Below are 14705 nucleotides of genomic sequence, written 5' to 3'. Positions count from 1 at the left end.
GGGCACCGCATTTGATAAATATGATCTAAAACAAACCCCTTGGCCTCTCTTAATTTTGGCCTTAAGAGCTGGAACCCAAAGACACATGGAGCCAGTGGTTTTCTAGTCCTCGGCGGAGGGCAGGCCCCATAGGGCACTAGGCTTTCTGCAACAAGCGCATTGACACTCTGCTGCCTGCGGCAAATCGGGGATCCTTGGGTGACTTCTCTTCGGGTCGCAGCTTAGGAGAGGGCCTGGGGTAGACTTAGAGTCGGAACAATGAGCAGCTGTGCTTTTCTGCACTTCCCTCTGCCGGGCCCAGTGTGCGTGCTTATTTCTAGCCTCTCACAGCCCTTCAGGAAAGAGCCAGGGTCGCTTGCCAGGGGCTGCCCACCGGGCTGCCAGGGCGGCAAGTTTGTGCCTCTGACGCCGTGTCCTCAAGCACTGTGGCTCCTGTCCCTGGGGCCTCAGGACTTGCCTCCCCAGCTCCTGGGCAGCGTTCCTCTGTAGTGAAGCAGCGAGGCTGACCCAGATGGCCCCGGGAGGAAGAGCTCACCAGTGCCGTCTCCTCACTCCGTGACTGCTCTCCGCTGCTCCTCCGCGGGACAGACTCCCCTGTCTTGATGTCCAGTGTATGTGGCTCCATCCTCAGGCCAGACCATTTGGGACAGGAGGTTCCTCCGGGCCCATTTCGGAGAGTTCCACAGCCAGGACCTCAGGCCTCTTCCCAGAGCCTCTGACGAAGTCGCCACAGGCAGGCGTGAGTGTCGTGCTTGGGGCCACCCAGAGGGACGAAAGGCGTTTGTGGCAAGAGCCCCGCTGGCAGCCCTGGCAGACGAGCGTGTGTGATTGTGTGCACAAGTGCACGTTGGCATTGGCGCTGGCATTGCTGGGGCGATGGGCTTCTGAGGGACGGACTGGGCTGAAAAGGGCACAGCATCGCCCAAGCCGTGTCAGGTGCTCACTTCGTTCGGCTCCATCGCCTCCTGTATGCAGTCTCCGTGCCTGTAAGTGGGAAGTTGTGTCCACGGGGTAGGGTGGTTGCCAGGCTTACATGAGATTATCTGCCTGCTGTGTAGTAAAAAAATGGCTGCTTTTACCGTTAATGAATTCACTTTCAGTTTACAAGTTCTGACTCTTCTTCACCAAAGCTCCATGTCTCCGTGAGGTCCAGACATGTCTGGAGGAGGCGGATGAAGGATTTGGTCTCAGGGACCCTGACTTCATACACAGAATACAGCAAGTTGATGCCCTCTTGTGGGCCCCTCGTCTCCCCTCGTCTGAGGGTCTCCCTGAGGGGCCATTGCAGGTACACGTAGCGGAGTGGCTGTTATATAACATCCTGGCAGCGAATACACTGGCAGCTTCTGGACGGCGAAGGGCGTGGGGAAGGTGCAGGGTGAGCAGTGTCACACCTGCTTACCGGGTGCCGGCTTGCTGTCCCGTGTGGCACCATTATAGGCTGAGCTGTATTCGAAGGGACACTTAGGGGCACTGGTGTTGACATGGCGCCTTCGGGAGCTTAACTGTGGCCTGGTGCTCGTGGCAAGGCGTTCACTTCTTTTTTTCCCTCTGTCCTTCATTTCTTGCAAAGTCCTCAGAGAAATTTGGCCCCAACCCAAGTCATCAAGCCTCGTGTTTTCACTGTCCCAGCTTCCCAGTGCCACCGTCCCTGACAGACGTGCAGGCAGGGGGGACTCTGAGCCCAGGGCTGGCACAGCCGCCCTGAAGGCCACCAGGCAAAACTCAGTCCCTTCTGTCCTGAGCCGTCTAATCCCTTCTTGGGTTCCTGTCTTTCTCAACAGGCGCCCCCAGCGGGGAGTTGAGAGGGTTCCAGACTGCACTGTGCCTGCTGATTGATGGCTGCAGTGTGTAAGCCCCCCAGTCTGCGTTCAGCTGGAAGGCTGGAGCAGAGGTGCCACCGCCTTCCCCCCGGAACGCCGAAGCCTCGTGTGCCTTGGCGTCTCGGTCTCTACCGGTGCCAGCTCCTGAGTTCAGGCTCTATTAGGAGGCCCCCATGAGGCCCCTCACCCCCAGTTTCGTTTGCTATGACACCAGGGTCTGCGCTGGGTTCTTTACGCTTATTTCTCACATAGACCCTAAAGTTGGGTGGTGGTGTTCCCACCTTCAGATGAGGAAAGGGCCCCAGAGGAAGGGACCTGCCTGCTGGGAGCTGGGCACTGGGGGGCGTGGCACAGCTCCACTCACCACCCCACTTGCCTCTTCAGTGTCTGCCTGGCGCAGGTGCCCCGCTGAGTGTGAGTGCACAGCGGGGCATCCATGGTCTGTCCTGTGGAGCTGAGATTCCCATGAGGGGCAAAGGCAGGAAGCCTGTCCCAGACTAAGCAGATCCATCACGTGAGCTGACTTAGTCCTGTGTTGGCCACCAGATGCGGGCATTGTAGTGCTGGGGACGCGCCGGGCTCTGGAGGGGCCCAGCGCTGCTGTGGGGCTGAGGGCAAGTCTCCCCACCTGCCTGTGAGGGTGGGAGTGAGTGAGCTAACATGGGAGAACGTTCTAGAATTGGGCAGGGCCTGGGCCGTCTGCTGTGGCTCCAGTGGCCAGTGTGGGCGTGTTCCCGTGGAGAGGAGCCGCAGAGTGGCTGAGGGTAGGAGTCGCCTCTCCTCACCTCCTGCTGTCAGGACAGGCGTTCAGCTGTGGCCCGTGCACACCCCACTCATGCGCACATACACACATGGCCCAGGCACATGCTTGCCACACTCGCACGGAGTCCGTTGCATGGTGATGCTTGTTTGTTCCCTGCGGTTATTTCTGTCTCTGCTGCTCCATGGTCCCCACCCTGGGGGCTACTCCCTCTCCTGCCCATCCTTGTCTCTTGTCCCATCTCGGAGCTTGGCCCAGGCTTGTGTGCTGCCAACTCGCCCCCTTGGCTCCCGGACAAGCCTGGAGCGGCTGCAAGGCGTGTCCAAGTGCAGACCTGGCTCCTGCAGCTCAGGGTGTGGGGACCTCACCCCCTACCCCGCCTCCAGAGCACTAGGGCTCAGCCTGGGAGGAGTCTGTGCTGAGGACCCCAAGACTGCAGCAGCCAATGCCCCACCTGTGCCCTTTGCCGATTTCTGAGCTTTGGGGTACACTCTGACCCCATTGTTCTAGGGCTGGGACAGTGCAGTGCAGAGAGAAGGAAGGACTTACAGGGTCCCCAACTCGCATTTCCCATATCCCAGGCCAACAGGCTCCGGGCACAGAGGCTTGGGGCCCTCCAGGCCTGTCCCCTGAGCCTGTGAATTTCCAGGTCATGGCTGATACTGATCAGAGGAAAGGGGGAACAGGGATAGGTGGGGGGGGGGGGGCCCTCTTTGGGAGAGAAAGAGGCAGGTGGAGTTGGCAGTATCTGGTACAGGCCCAGCATCTCTGCCCACTCACCTGGTCCGTGCTGGGCTCTCACAGCCATGTAGGTCTCTGGCCGCTGTCCATGTGCCCCTGACCTTCAGGGGCCACGGGAACTGGCAGTGCGGGCTGGTTCTCTTCATGGTGCAGGACACGCTGAGCTTTCCATTTGCTAACTCCGCAGCCCTCGCTCAGGTGGTCGTTGAACACACACATTTAAGCAAACTGGCCCTGACTTGTGGAAGCCTCTCCACATCTGTGGGAGAGGCAGGACCCGCGTGCACATCCCCACTGTGGGGGCCCAAGGAGCAGCAGGTGCTCCTGGAAGTTGGGGAGAGGCTGGCGTGTTTGAGGACCACAGTCAACAGGCCTGGAGGGCGGGGCGGGGGCATGGGGACCAGTGAAGCTCGTCCGTGCGCAAGAGGAACAGGCCTCGTCGGGTGAACCAAGGTGCTTGCGCAGCACCTGGCACAGAGGCGGCCACGGAAACGTGAGCTGGGAGGGGACGAGTGACTCACCCAGAGGGGCTTTCCCGGAAGTGGTTTGGGCTCCATCTGAGGAAAAGGCCGCTGACGCAGAGCTCCTGTAGTGACAAGAGCTGTTTGGAGGCAGTGAGCCTTCTGTCGCTGGAGGCATCCAGGCGGATGCCGCAGGGGGTGGTGCTGGGCAGCAGGGGCAAGTCAAGGGCTTTGAGCCAGAGGGCCTGGTTCTAACGCTGCCTTATCCATGCTGGGCCTTGGCGAGCTGCTTCCCCTGTCAACTTGGGGGAGCCCCCAGGAAAGGCGGTGAGCGGGGCTGCCTCACGGGGTAAGGTTGGGTATGCTCCCACAGTGCCCAGCTCGACGTGGGTGACTAACAGGTGTGGGTCCTGAGACGCGCCTCCCTGATGTGGGAACAGAGGCTTCTGACGAGCCTTTCGGGTCCTGCCAGGGGGTGCCCAGTCCCCTCCCCCGTACCCTGCCCCCCAGGTGGGGCTGGCTGTGGTCAGAGTGGCCACAGGGAACCTGAGGGGAGGCAGTGGTGAGAGGAGAGCTCGTCCCCCTCCCCAGGTGTCCCCAGCACCTCCGGAGGGCCTTGTAGGGCCTGGAGCCTGGGCTGTGGTGTTCTCTCTGCCAGTGACGCCGAGGCAGCGGTGAACCCAATGGGCAGGTGCGGCCCGGCCCCCGCCAGGCTCCCCCAGTGCTGTGTGTGCGCTGGGCAGCTCCCAGGACAGCACACGTGTGTGCAGGGATGTTCTCACTTCAAATCCTGGAGGCGGGAAGGGGTCCTGCGGGTGGAGGGTGCATAGAGAGCTGTGCATTAGCCACTTGGGGGGAAACAGACCCGGAGGTAGGGAGTGTCACCGGCTCCTGGGCATCAGGCACCTCGGGGCACGCAGCCTCATCGAGGAGGCCCCAGGGTGTTCAGTCCTCACGGCTGCCCTGAGGCCCGTGCTGGCATCATCGCATTGCACAGATGAGGACACTGAGGCACAGCAGGGATTCGAGTCCAAGTCCATCTGAGGCCACAGTCCACGGCTGTTATCTTTTTGCCTCCTTATCTCTGCCCTTGTCCCAGCTGGACACCATGTTGGGGACGTCTGGCGTGGTGTCTGTGGGGGAACAGGGAGAACTTCCTGCCGTCCCAGAGGCTGACCTGCTGAGCGCGGCCGACCAGTTCCAGGAGGGTTTCCAGGTGAGCGAGTCTGGCCCGCTTTGCGCGCCTGTGAGTAAGTGGTGAGTAGGAGTGGTTAGTAAGAGTGGTTAGTAAGAGTGGTTGGACATTTGGACATTTTTAAAGGGTTAGCAGAAAGACAAAAGAATTTGCAGCAGCGGCCGTATGAGGCCCACAGAGCCTGTGTGTAACTGGCTCTATACGGAAAACGTCTGCTGAGCTTGGTGCAATGTGGGATCCACGTGGGCTACGGGGAAGATGCCACCTGAGGACCACTCCACGCCCGCAGCCGGTCTGAGTCCCTAAAGCTCTCAGCCGCCTGTGTCCGAGGTCGCCCGCTGGGCCTCGCCTTCCTGGGAATCACCGCAGGCTGACTCCCCACCTTGTCCTTGGGGCCCCTCGCGGGGACGGTGCCCAGGCTCCGGCCAGGGCTGGAGCCAGACGAAGCCGGGACCAGCGATGAGGGTGTCGGTGTCACTGGGACGCGGAGCAGCTGAGACTCCAGCTGTGAGGGTCAGAAGCCCCAGTGCAAAGCCGCCTGGACAGTTAAGGGAACCTGCTGTTTCCCCAACAGCCAGCCCAGGGGGCGGCCCAGGAGTGGTTGATCAGGGACTCAGCCAAGCCTTAGGGAGAGGGTCTGCCCCCAGGCCGGCTGCCCCCCACCTCCCATGAGGCGGCTGCCTCGGGGTCTGGGCATCGCATCCTGACCCATCCTGACCGTCCAGAGGAAGACAGGGCACGCTGATCCCTGCGCCTGCTTCTCAGGAAACCTCTCCTGGGAGCCCCAGAGGCTTCCCCTCGCGTCTCAAGGGTCCCTTTCCACCTCTGCTCCAGTCCTGTCCAGAGACACGGATGGTCCCGGGTTCTCATCCCAGCTCCACCCCCACCATTGCCTTGGGGCCTCAGTTTTCTCATCCATGAAAAGGAGCGAAGAGCCCCGACAGCAGAAGTGAATGTGATTATGCCCGCTAAGCACCGAGCACAGTGCCGTCCAGGGCCACCCGCATCGTCATGGGGCACCGGTGCCCAGCTCGGGGCAGGCCAGCAGCCGCCCACAGACCTCTCGCTTTTCCAGGTCTCGGCCCGCATCCTACAGAGCGAGGGGAGGACTGACTGGTCCCAGGACTGAGCTAAAGCGCCGCAGGGATCTTAGGGAGGGAGAGCCCACATCTGCTTGGGGTGGTGTGCATGCTCCAGGGGAGGACTTCTTGGAGGAGGTGACGTTTGAGAGAGGGGTTCCTAGGTGGAGGGAGCAGACTCTCAAAGGGGCAGGGACAGCTGTGGTGGAGGGTGTGTGGAGGGAGCCAGCCCAGTGTAGGCTCTGTCTTGGCAAGGCCCCGGGAAAGGCCAGATGCCAGGTGTGCAGGTGGTGGGAGCCGGGAAGGGTGCAGGGTGCAGCTGGAGGTGGTAGGAGGCAGGAGGAGGTCAGTGAGGGGGGGATGGGGACGAGGGGAGGCTGGGGAGGGTGGCCTGGCCACAGTGGACAGGGCCCCTGTGTGATCCAGGGCACATCCCTGCCTCCTCCATGCCCTGCTCGTCGGTCTCTAACACGAGGGGATTGGACGAGGCCAACCCATCTCCTGCTGTTCCTGGAAGCACCCAGAGGCTCCCCTCCTTCCCAAAGACCACCTGGGAGCTGGCGAAGATGCAGGTTCCTGGGCCCATCCCAGCCCTGCCCCTGTGTGCTCGGGTGGGCATGAGAACCAGTGGTCCTACGGCCTCTTCTTCTCTTAATGTTTTGGATTCACCCAACCCAACACACACTTGCTGAGCGGTCAGGGGGCAGGGGCAGGGAGGGGACACAGGGGCTGGGACTTGGGCTTGGGGGCGGGAGGAGCTGCAGGGGAGGACACTGCGGGCAGGACAGCAGAGGTGAAGGTGTGAGGGCCAGAAGCAGCGTGGAGTTATCAGGGGACTGCAGGTGTGAGAGGGAGCCTCAGGTTCGTCCCTTGGGAGGGAGGTGTGGCCCAAAGCCTGTGCACAGGCGCCCTGAGACCCTGGTATCTGCTGGACACATCTGGCCACCCCTTCCCAAGGGGGGAGTGAAGGCTGCCAGCTGAGCCACAACTGTGTCCCTCTTCCCTGCCTGGACGGTCTCTGTGGTGACAGCTTTGTCTGGAACGTCTGCCACCCCAGCCATGGTAAAACCTGCTCAGAGGTGCTCCTCCTCCCCCTCCTCCTCCTCCTGCCATCCCCAGCCAAGCCGCTTCTCTGCATCGTCCTCAAGAAAGCCTCGCTCGCTCCCAGAGCAGAACCTGAGCATCCAGGCTCCTGCCCCTCTGACTGCTCTGACGCAGGCCCTGCAGACAGGCGTGGGAGCTGTGACCGCGTCTGCCGCATCCCCTCCCGCCTTCCTCTGGAGCCAGGGGCAGCCTGCTCTCTCTCCCTTGCCACCATGACAGGCTGCCCATCACTCCACAGCGCCCATCCTGGCCAGGAGCCCATGACATCATCTCTTGGGCAAGCTCCGCCTGTCAGGGTGAGGTCCCCACCAGGTGGAGGCTGGCACGTGTCTGGGCACCTGAGCCTGGGCAGGCCCGAGGGCACAGGGAGGCAGCCACACAGCCAGGATCCTAAGGTCCCTTCTTGGGATATTCCCAGTGTCCCCTGGGGCCATGGTCCTTCCTGATGGCTTGGGGCCTGGTCTCCACGAGGCAGGAATTCTGGTTAGTGACTCCACTGAACATTTAGAGTTCAGGGCAGATGAGTTTTAGGAGGTGGAGGAGCAGAGAATTTGCTATGTACATGCCCCTCAGTACCAGTGGGTGGGAGATCTGGCAGGTAACCCCGAAAGACAATGTGCCCTCCTGGCCTGTGAGGAAACAGCTGCTCCCACACTGGCCTCTGTCCCTCCAACAAGGTAAGCCCCTCCCAACCCCAGGGCCTTTGCTCGTGCTGTTCCCTCTGCCCGGAAGGCTCTCTCCTCCGATTCTCAGACTCCTTCAGGTCTCCATCTCGTTCACATGTCACCTCCTCACAGGGGCCTTTCCGGGCATCTGTCCCACTTCTCGCTATCGCATTGTCCATTTTTTTGGCTGCAGAGCACGTGACCTGCTTTGAAGTTGCTGTATTTATCCACTTGGTTATGTGTTAATGGCTGGCCCCTGGCTGGCCACCTCCTGGTCACAGTCCTGTCCGACTTGGGTGTAATTATTTCTTTAAGCATCAGGTCCCGAGGTCCCCTGTTCTCTGGGTGCCCTGGCATTGGATCCGGGGAACTGGAGGACATTTCTGCCTGGAGCCTCATGGTTAGTTTATCTTCTTACGGACTGGCATCTTCATGAAACGGAGGCAGCTCTCAACTCCTTTCTGTTCGCAGCCTTGTCTGCTAGACCTGGGCCTGTCTGTCTGTTCAGCGGAGCCTTCCTGAGGCTCAGGGGCAGGAACCAGGTGTTTGTGGGGCCTGGCACGCTGGTGCCTGGTGGACCCGGCACAGCCTGGGTGCCGAGGAAGCTCAGGGGAAAGGAAGGCAGAGGAGGGCAGGACGGCTGTGTGAGGGGCTCCTAGGCACTCCTGGGTCAGTGGTTTCACACCTTCTATTCTACCCAAACCCTGAAAGAAGCCCTCAACACCCCACCCCATATGTGCAGAGAAGCCCGGGGTGCAGCCCTGGGACCCTGCCTCAGCGGGAGCTGGAGTCCCCAATGCTTGGCATGCCTCCCCCAGGTGGGCCACAGAGGACAAGGCAGAGACCACCGATCAGAAACAGCGGTCCCATTTCACAGATGGGGAAGCTGAGGCCCTGACCCGGTGTGAGGGGCCCAGGCAGCATCGTGAACCCAGGGCTAGCTGGCCAGTGCTATCCAGGGACCTAGCCACAGGCCCCTCTTCACTTCCGGTGGCCTTGCCTTCCCTGGCTCCTGTGTGCCTACAATGGGAGGCTTTTGTGAGCGCCCAGCCTTTGCCTGGACCACAGAGGACTCTCAGGACCAGGTTCTGCCTCGTCTGGCTCCTGGGCTGACCCCAGAGGAGGAGCAGGCTGGGGAGGGAGGGCCAGGGATCTCTGGGTGGGCAGCGGAGGTCTTGGGAACACTCAGCAGTCCCACCCGGTGGGCGGTCACTCACTTTCCTTAGGAGGGTCGCATACCCAGGGCCATGCTGGGACTCAGTTCCCGTCTGTAGAATTTGGGGGCAAGACTGCTCCCACCTCGGGGAGTGAGCCCCGCAGCCCAGGTAAGTTCTGTGCTGAGCTCAGCGTGGGGCTGACTCACACGGCCTCTCCCAAGGCCCAGTGGAGTCTGGGCTGCAGGAGCCTGGTCTCCGGGGCTCCCATGAGGCAGCCTGGGCTCAGGGCCCTGTACACGTGAGGGCTAATGAGGTGCCGCCCGCCTGGGACCCGGCCTCCGCGGAGCCACAAGTGCCGGCTGGGGACCGCCCTCACCACAGGCGGGCCTGGCCCGGGCCTGCTGACTTGGGGTTTTGTCCTGTGCTGGGCTGGTCGCCCTCTGAGAGCAAGGTTTCTCCTGGGCGCCAGGATTCCCTGGGGACAAGAGGCAGCTAAGGGCTAACTCCACACAACACCCAGACCACCTTAGCTTGCTGGTCCTGGGTCAAGGGAGTGGGTGGGGGGCTTCAGGGAAGACAGGGTGGCTTAGAGGACACATGACCAAGAGCTTGGGGTCTGGTTTGAACTTTGGCTTTGCTACTTCCTGGTAAGCAGAGTCCACGGGTGACTGTGACCCACAGGGCAGTCAGGGCTGAGCCAGGGGTGAGGGTGACCTGGCGTGGGCATCAGAGCCCAGAGGTGAGAAGGGTGTCCACAAGGGGGAGAGGCCTACAGGGGTGTGGAGGGCGGCCAGGTGGAGGGGTCGACACCCCTGTTTGTGTGGGGGGAGGTGGCAGTAGTGGGAGATCGGTTACATAAACGAAGGCGATTTAATTGATAAACAGGTTAAGGATAAAGAAGCCAGATTTTCACATCAGAGAAGGGGGTTCCAGACATGCACCAGGAGAGAACAAAAATGGAGCCTGTGGGATTGGGTTGAATTTGGAGATAATCTGTGTGCACGCATGGTTATCAATGTGAGAGAGACAGAAACATAAGGGTGTGAATGTGTGTTTTGTATTTACCATCTAGTGCGTGTGTGTGTGTGTGTGTGTGTGTACGAAATCACATACATTCCTATCCCCACCCCCTGCTCCGTGTCCAGAGAGGGCCCGGGAGCGGCAATTCCTGTGGCAGTGGGCACACTTCGCACCGGATCTTGGCGTCTATGCACCATTCTCCACGACAGGAACCAGGGCTCGCTGGGGACATGGCTGATTCTAGGACCAAGGCAGGGAAAGGTCCAGGTGAAACTGGAATATCTTGTGCCAGAAAGTAAGGAAACGTCAAAGAATGATGGAGACGTGCCACAAAGCCCCACGACCACTCGAAGGGCCCGCCACTGGCCGTCTTGGGACAGTGTGAACATTAACATAAATGAGGGCAGTAGCCCTAGCCGGTGTGGCCCAGTGGATAGAGCGTCAGCCTGCGGACTGAAGGGTCCTGGGTTCTATTCCAGTCAAGGGCACCTGCCCAGGTTGCAGGCTCAATCCCTAGTACAGGGCGTGCAGGAGGCAGCCAATCAATGATTCTCATCATTGATGTTTCTTTCTCTCTCTCTCCCTCTTGAAATCAATAAAAATATATTTTAAAAAATACACAAATCAATAAATGAGGGCAGTAGAGGATTGTAAGCTGTTGAGTACAATCAGAAACCACGAGTCCACCTGCTACAGGTAAGTAGGTGGAGAAATGGAAAGTGTGGTGGGAAAGAGGGTATTTACATAGTCTCAGAGCACTTATTAATGACAAAGGGAGAGAGAGTAGGCTGACAGCGGAGAAACCTGCTGGACGCCACCTTAATCGAGCGACCTAGTTTGGCATCAGCGACAGATTCAAAGCCCAGTAGGTGCCACCGGGGATAGTCCTGTCACAGATGAGCTGAGCCACAAAGGGACATCAGCCAAACCCAAATTCTACAAAACAACTGACCCGAAATCTTCAGAAGTGTCGAGGCCGTGCAAGGAGTTCTGGGGAGCCGGTCCAGACTGAGAAGTCCTGGCAAGGACCTGAGCTGGGTCCTTGGGCACGAAAGGGCGTTGCTGGGACTGCGGGCACACCCGGCCCCAGGCCCTGGGGCGGAAGGTGGCCGTGTATCCAGGCTAAGTTCCTGATCTGGTGGTTTTGCTGTGGTTGTGCAGGGAAATGTCCTGAGTGCCAAACACAAACACTGAAAAAATGTAGAATGATGGGGATCAGGTCAGCAACTCATTCTCTAGTGGTTTCAGGAAAAACAAAACAAAACAATCCTTGGAGTATTCTATGTGCAGATTTTCTCCAGGTCTGAAATTGTTTGGAAAGCTTAAAAACCATCAGTATGAAAGCAAAGAAATAGAACGCACGACAACAAAAGAATTCTGATGATGAGACCGTCTGCGTGCAGCACGTGGGCCAATCCTGACATAGTCTGTGCTCACCTAATGGCCGTAATTCCACTGCAGCTCCTGGTCTTGTCCCCTCTTCTTGCCCATCCCTGTCACGTCCCTTCCTGCTCAAAAGTTGCCTCCTCCAGGAAGTCTTCCATGAAAACGTCATGTGTATTAGGGACGGAGGTCACCTGGCCTTTCCCAGATCCTGGCCTCCAGCTGTGTTTTTAATTCACAATTGCTTGCAGCACAGGAAGTACAGGAGGAGGGTGGACTGGACAAAACCCCTGTCCCCAAGCTCCCCTCTTGCCCGAACCTTCCAGCATCCTCTGCTCTGGGTGTCCGCCCCTTTCCTCCAAGCAGGCTTCTTCCCGGAAATCAAGGTAGGGCTGCTCCCAGAGCCACAGCAAATCTGGTTCCTTGAGTCCATCCCAGTGGTTCTCAACCTTGGCTGCACATTAGAATCACCTGGGAATCTTTTTAAAATCCTGATTTCTGGGCCTCATCCTCCGGAAATTCTGTTTCTTTGTTACTAATGTGGCCCCACCCCATCACAAAGAAACAGAATTTCCGGAGGACGAGGCCCAGGAATCAGGATTTTAAAAAGATTCCCAGGTGATTCTAACGTGCAGCCAAGGTTGAGAAGCACCGGTCCATCCCCTGCCTGTTGGCTGGGCTGTGCTTACACTGGCTCAGTGAGAGTGGCCCTTATCTTCTTTCTACATTTTCAGGGGACAGGGTTTCATCAGCACACATCACGCAATCCTTGCAGGCTGGGCCGCCCCAGCCGCATCCGGCATCCACTCGCTGCCAGCTCGCTTTCTCGCTCACACGGTTGCCGGTGATGGGAGCTGAGGTGGTGTAGGTCAGCAACTTATTCTCAGCACCCACGGGGCCCATGCTCCATGCCAGGCCCTGGGCTGGCCGCTCTCCCCTACTCACTCACGTATGCTCACAGAGCGTGACGAGGCAGCCACGGTCACACGTCCATTTCACAGATGAGAAAACGGAGGCGTGGAGAGGCCGAGCACCTCGCCCGCTGTGCTGCCTCCGTGGAGAGCTGTCAGCACTGGGTGGGCGTTTCCCGTACTTACATTTGCCTGTTTCATCCCCGCAGCAACTATGTGAGGTCAAATTACCTTCTCCACCTGTTAGGGGGCCAGAGACGTACACAAGTTGGGGTTGGGGGACTCTAATAGGAGAATACAAAATGCCGTAACTTGCAAATCGTACAAAACACATGAGCAACGTGAGTCCATTGCTAGGGCCCCTCCCAGGCCTTGGGGGTCTTGAAGCTTAAGCTTCCTCCGTAAGTCACCCTGTGCTCAGAGAGGGGGGTGCCTTGTCCCGGGTCCCTCAGCTCAGGAGGAATGTTAGACCCGAGTTCCCAGGGAACCTTCCCTCTCCCTGTCCTCTCCTTGCCCCTTTCTGAACCTTCCACATTCTCCAGGTGGGCTGGGCCAGGTGAGGGCGGGGCTCTGTCTGGCTTTGGGGTGGGTGGGGCAGGTTAGAAACCCCGGCTGGACTGGCCTTCAGAATCACCGTGGGAGCTTGGGAGGAATGCATGTTCCTGGGCCCTCAGCCCTCATGCAGAGTGCGTGGTTCTGGGGCAGGGCCTGGGAATCTGTACTTTTAAGAGGTCCCCTGGTGAGGCCGATGAGGTCACCCCTTTGGGACACACTGCTCCTGGACACCCCCTCCTGCCCCTGGGCCTGGCACTGTGGCTGAGGTCTGTATTAACACGCTGAGGGCTGAGCAGACCTCACTCCTCAGGCATGCAATTAGCAGCCCCAAGAACAATACCCTTGTTTTAATCATTACAGCTGGGAGCCTGCCTGGTAATTTGCTGCTTTTACTGCAGTAACAAGCTCTGGCTTGGGAACAGGGAGGAGCTGTTTCCTTTCATCCAGGCATTCCCAAACACCTGCTCAGGGGAGCTGGGAGAGGCAGACAGACACCTAGCAGTGTCCGGGGCAATCCGGGAAGGCTTCCTGGAGGAAGTGGCTGCTGGATGTCTACTGGCAGGACCCAGAAAGGGGCTGGAATTTGGCCTGGTGCTGGGACCAAATATAATGGTAGACAGATGGCATGGACACCGCCCATGCCCGGGAGTGGGGTGTCGCAGTCTGTCGGAGACAACTAAGTAGGGAAGCCACTCTACCCAGATGGCAAATATGGTCAAGAGAGGCCTCAACTCATCTGGGGTGAGCAGAGGTCACAGCAAGCTTCCTGGGAGATGATGCCTCCATTGGGCCCTGAAAGGTGAGTAGAGGTGGGCCAGGTGAAGGGGTATACCCACCAAGTCACCCCACCATCCCCAGGTGCCCTGCCTGTTCTTGACCCACAGACTGCACACAGCAGAGTGGTGTTAGGCCCCTGCGTTTGGGTGGTTTGTTGCCCAGCACTAGTGACTGGCGCAGGCAGCGAACTGTCAGAAGACTCACTGGGGGCACAGCAGGTTGGAGGGAGGCTTCGGAAGCTCAGGCCCCCTGCAGGGGGTGGGGCGGCTCAGGAGGTGGGACTGGACGCGGGTTCTTCATGAAAAAGGGAAGGTGAGACCCAGCGCGAAGCCACAATCCTCCCAGATGCAGCAGCGCGGGAATCCCGGTCACATGATGCCAACGACCATCCACCGGACGCTCAGACCTCACGGGCTGCCCCTTCCTCCATCCCTCGGCCCTGAGGGTCACACTCCACTCCTTTCCCATTGGCATCGGCTTCCCGGGAGCCTCCCTGTGTTCTGTCCGCAGAATTCCCACGCAGCCCTTCCCTCCCGGTCTGCCCTCAGGGATTTGGGGGGATCCTCCAGCCTGCTCTGTAATGGAGCGGCTCCAGGCGAGTCAGCTGCTCCTGGTGTGGCCATGGTGGCGGCCGAGGGTCCAGTCCGGCTCTGCCTCTTCCCGCGGCCTGGCTTGGGCTCACCTCTCTGGGCCTCAGGGGCTCCAGGACGGGGATGCAGTAGTGGCCGCCCTGCTGCTGCTGTGCGGGTGACGTGAGTTAATGTGTGGCAGGCGCATAGCACAGGCAGGGGCCCCATCAATGTCAGCTCAGATGGTGGAGAGTGACCTTGTCTTGTTGCCTCTCAGGTCCTTGTGGAATCTAACGAGACAAAGGCAGGAAAATGCTTTACAAACTGAATTGTGGGGTGAGCATTGCTGTCACTCCTCTATGATGATTTTAAAACAATGCAGCATTGGCCTAACCGGCTCCTGGGAGCAGAGGAGGCCGGGCCCAGGGCCATCCCGCAGGGACACTGGAGGCATTGTCCTCTGCAGTCACAGGTGGCTATGCTGGTGGCTGTCATGCTCCCCCAG

This window comes from Myotis myotis, unplaced genomic scaffold, assembly GCF_014108235.1.
Source record: "Myotis myotis isolate mMyoMyo1 unplaced genomic scaffold, mMyoMyo1.p scaffold_m19_p_2, whole genome shotgun sequence".
In the NCBI taxonomy this organism is placed as follows: Eukaryota; Metazoa; Chordata; class Mammalia; order Chiroptera; family Vespertilionidae; genus Myotis; species Myotis myotis.
Note: the sequence above shows the minus strand (reverse complement) of the source record.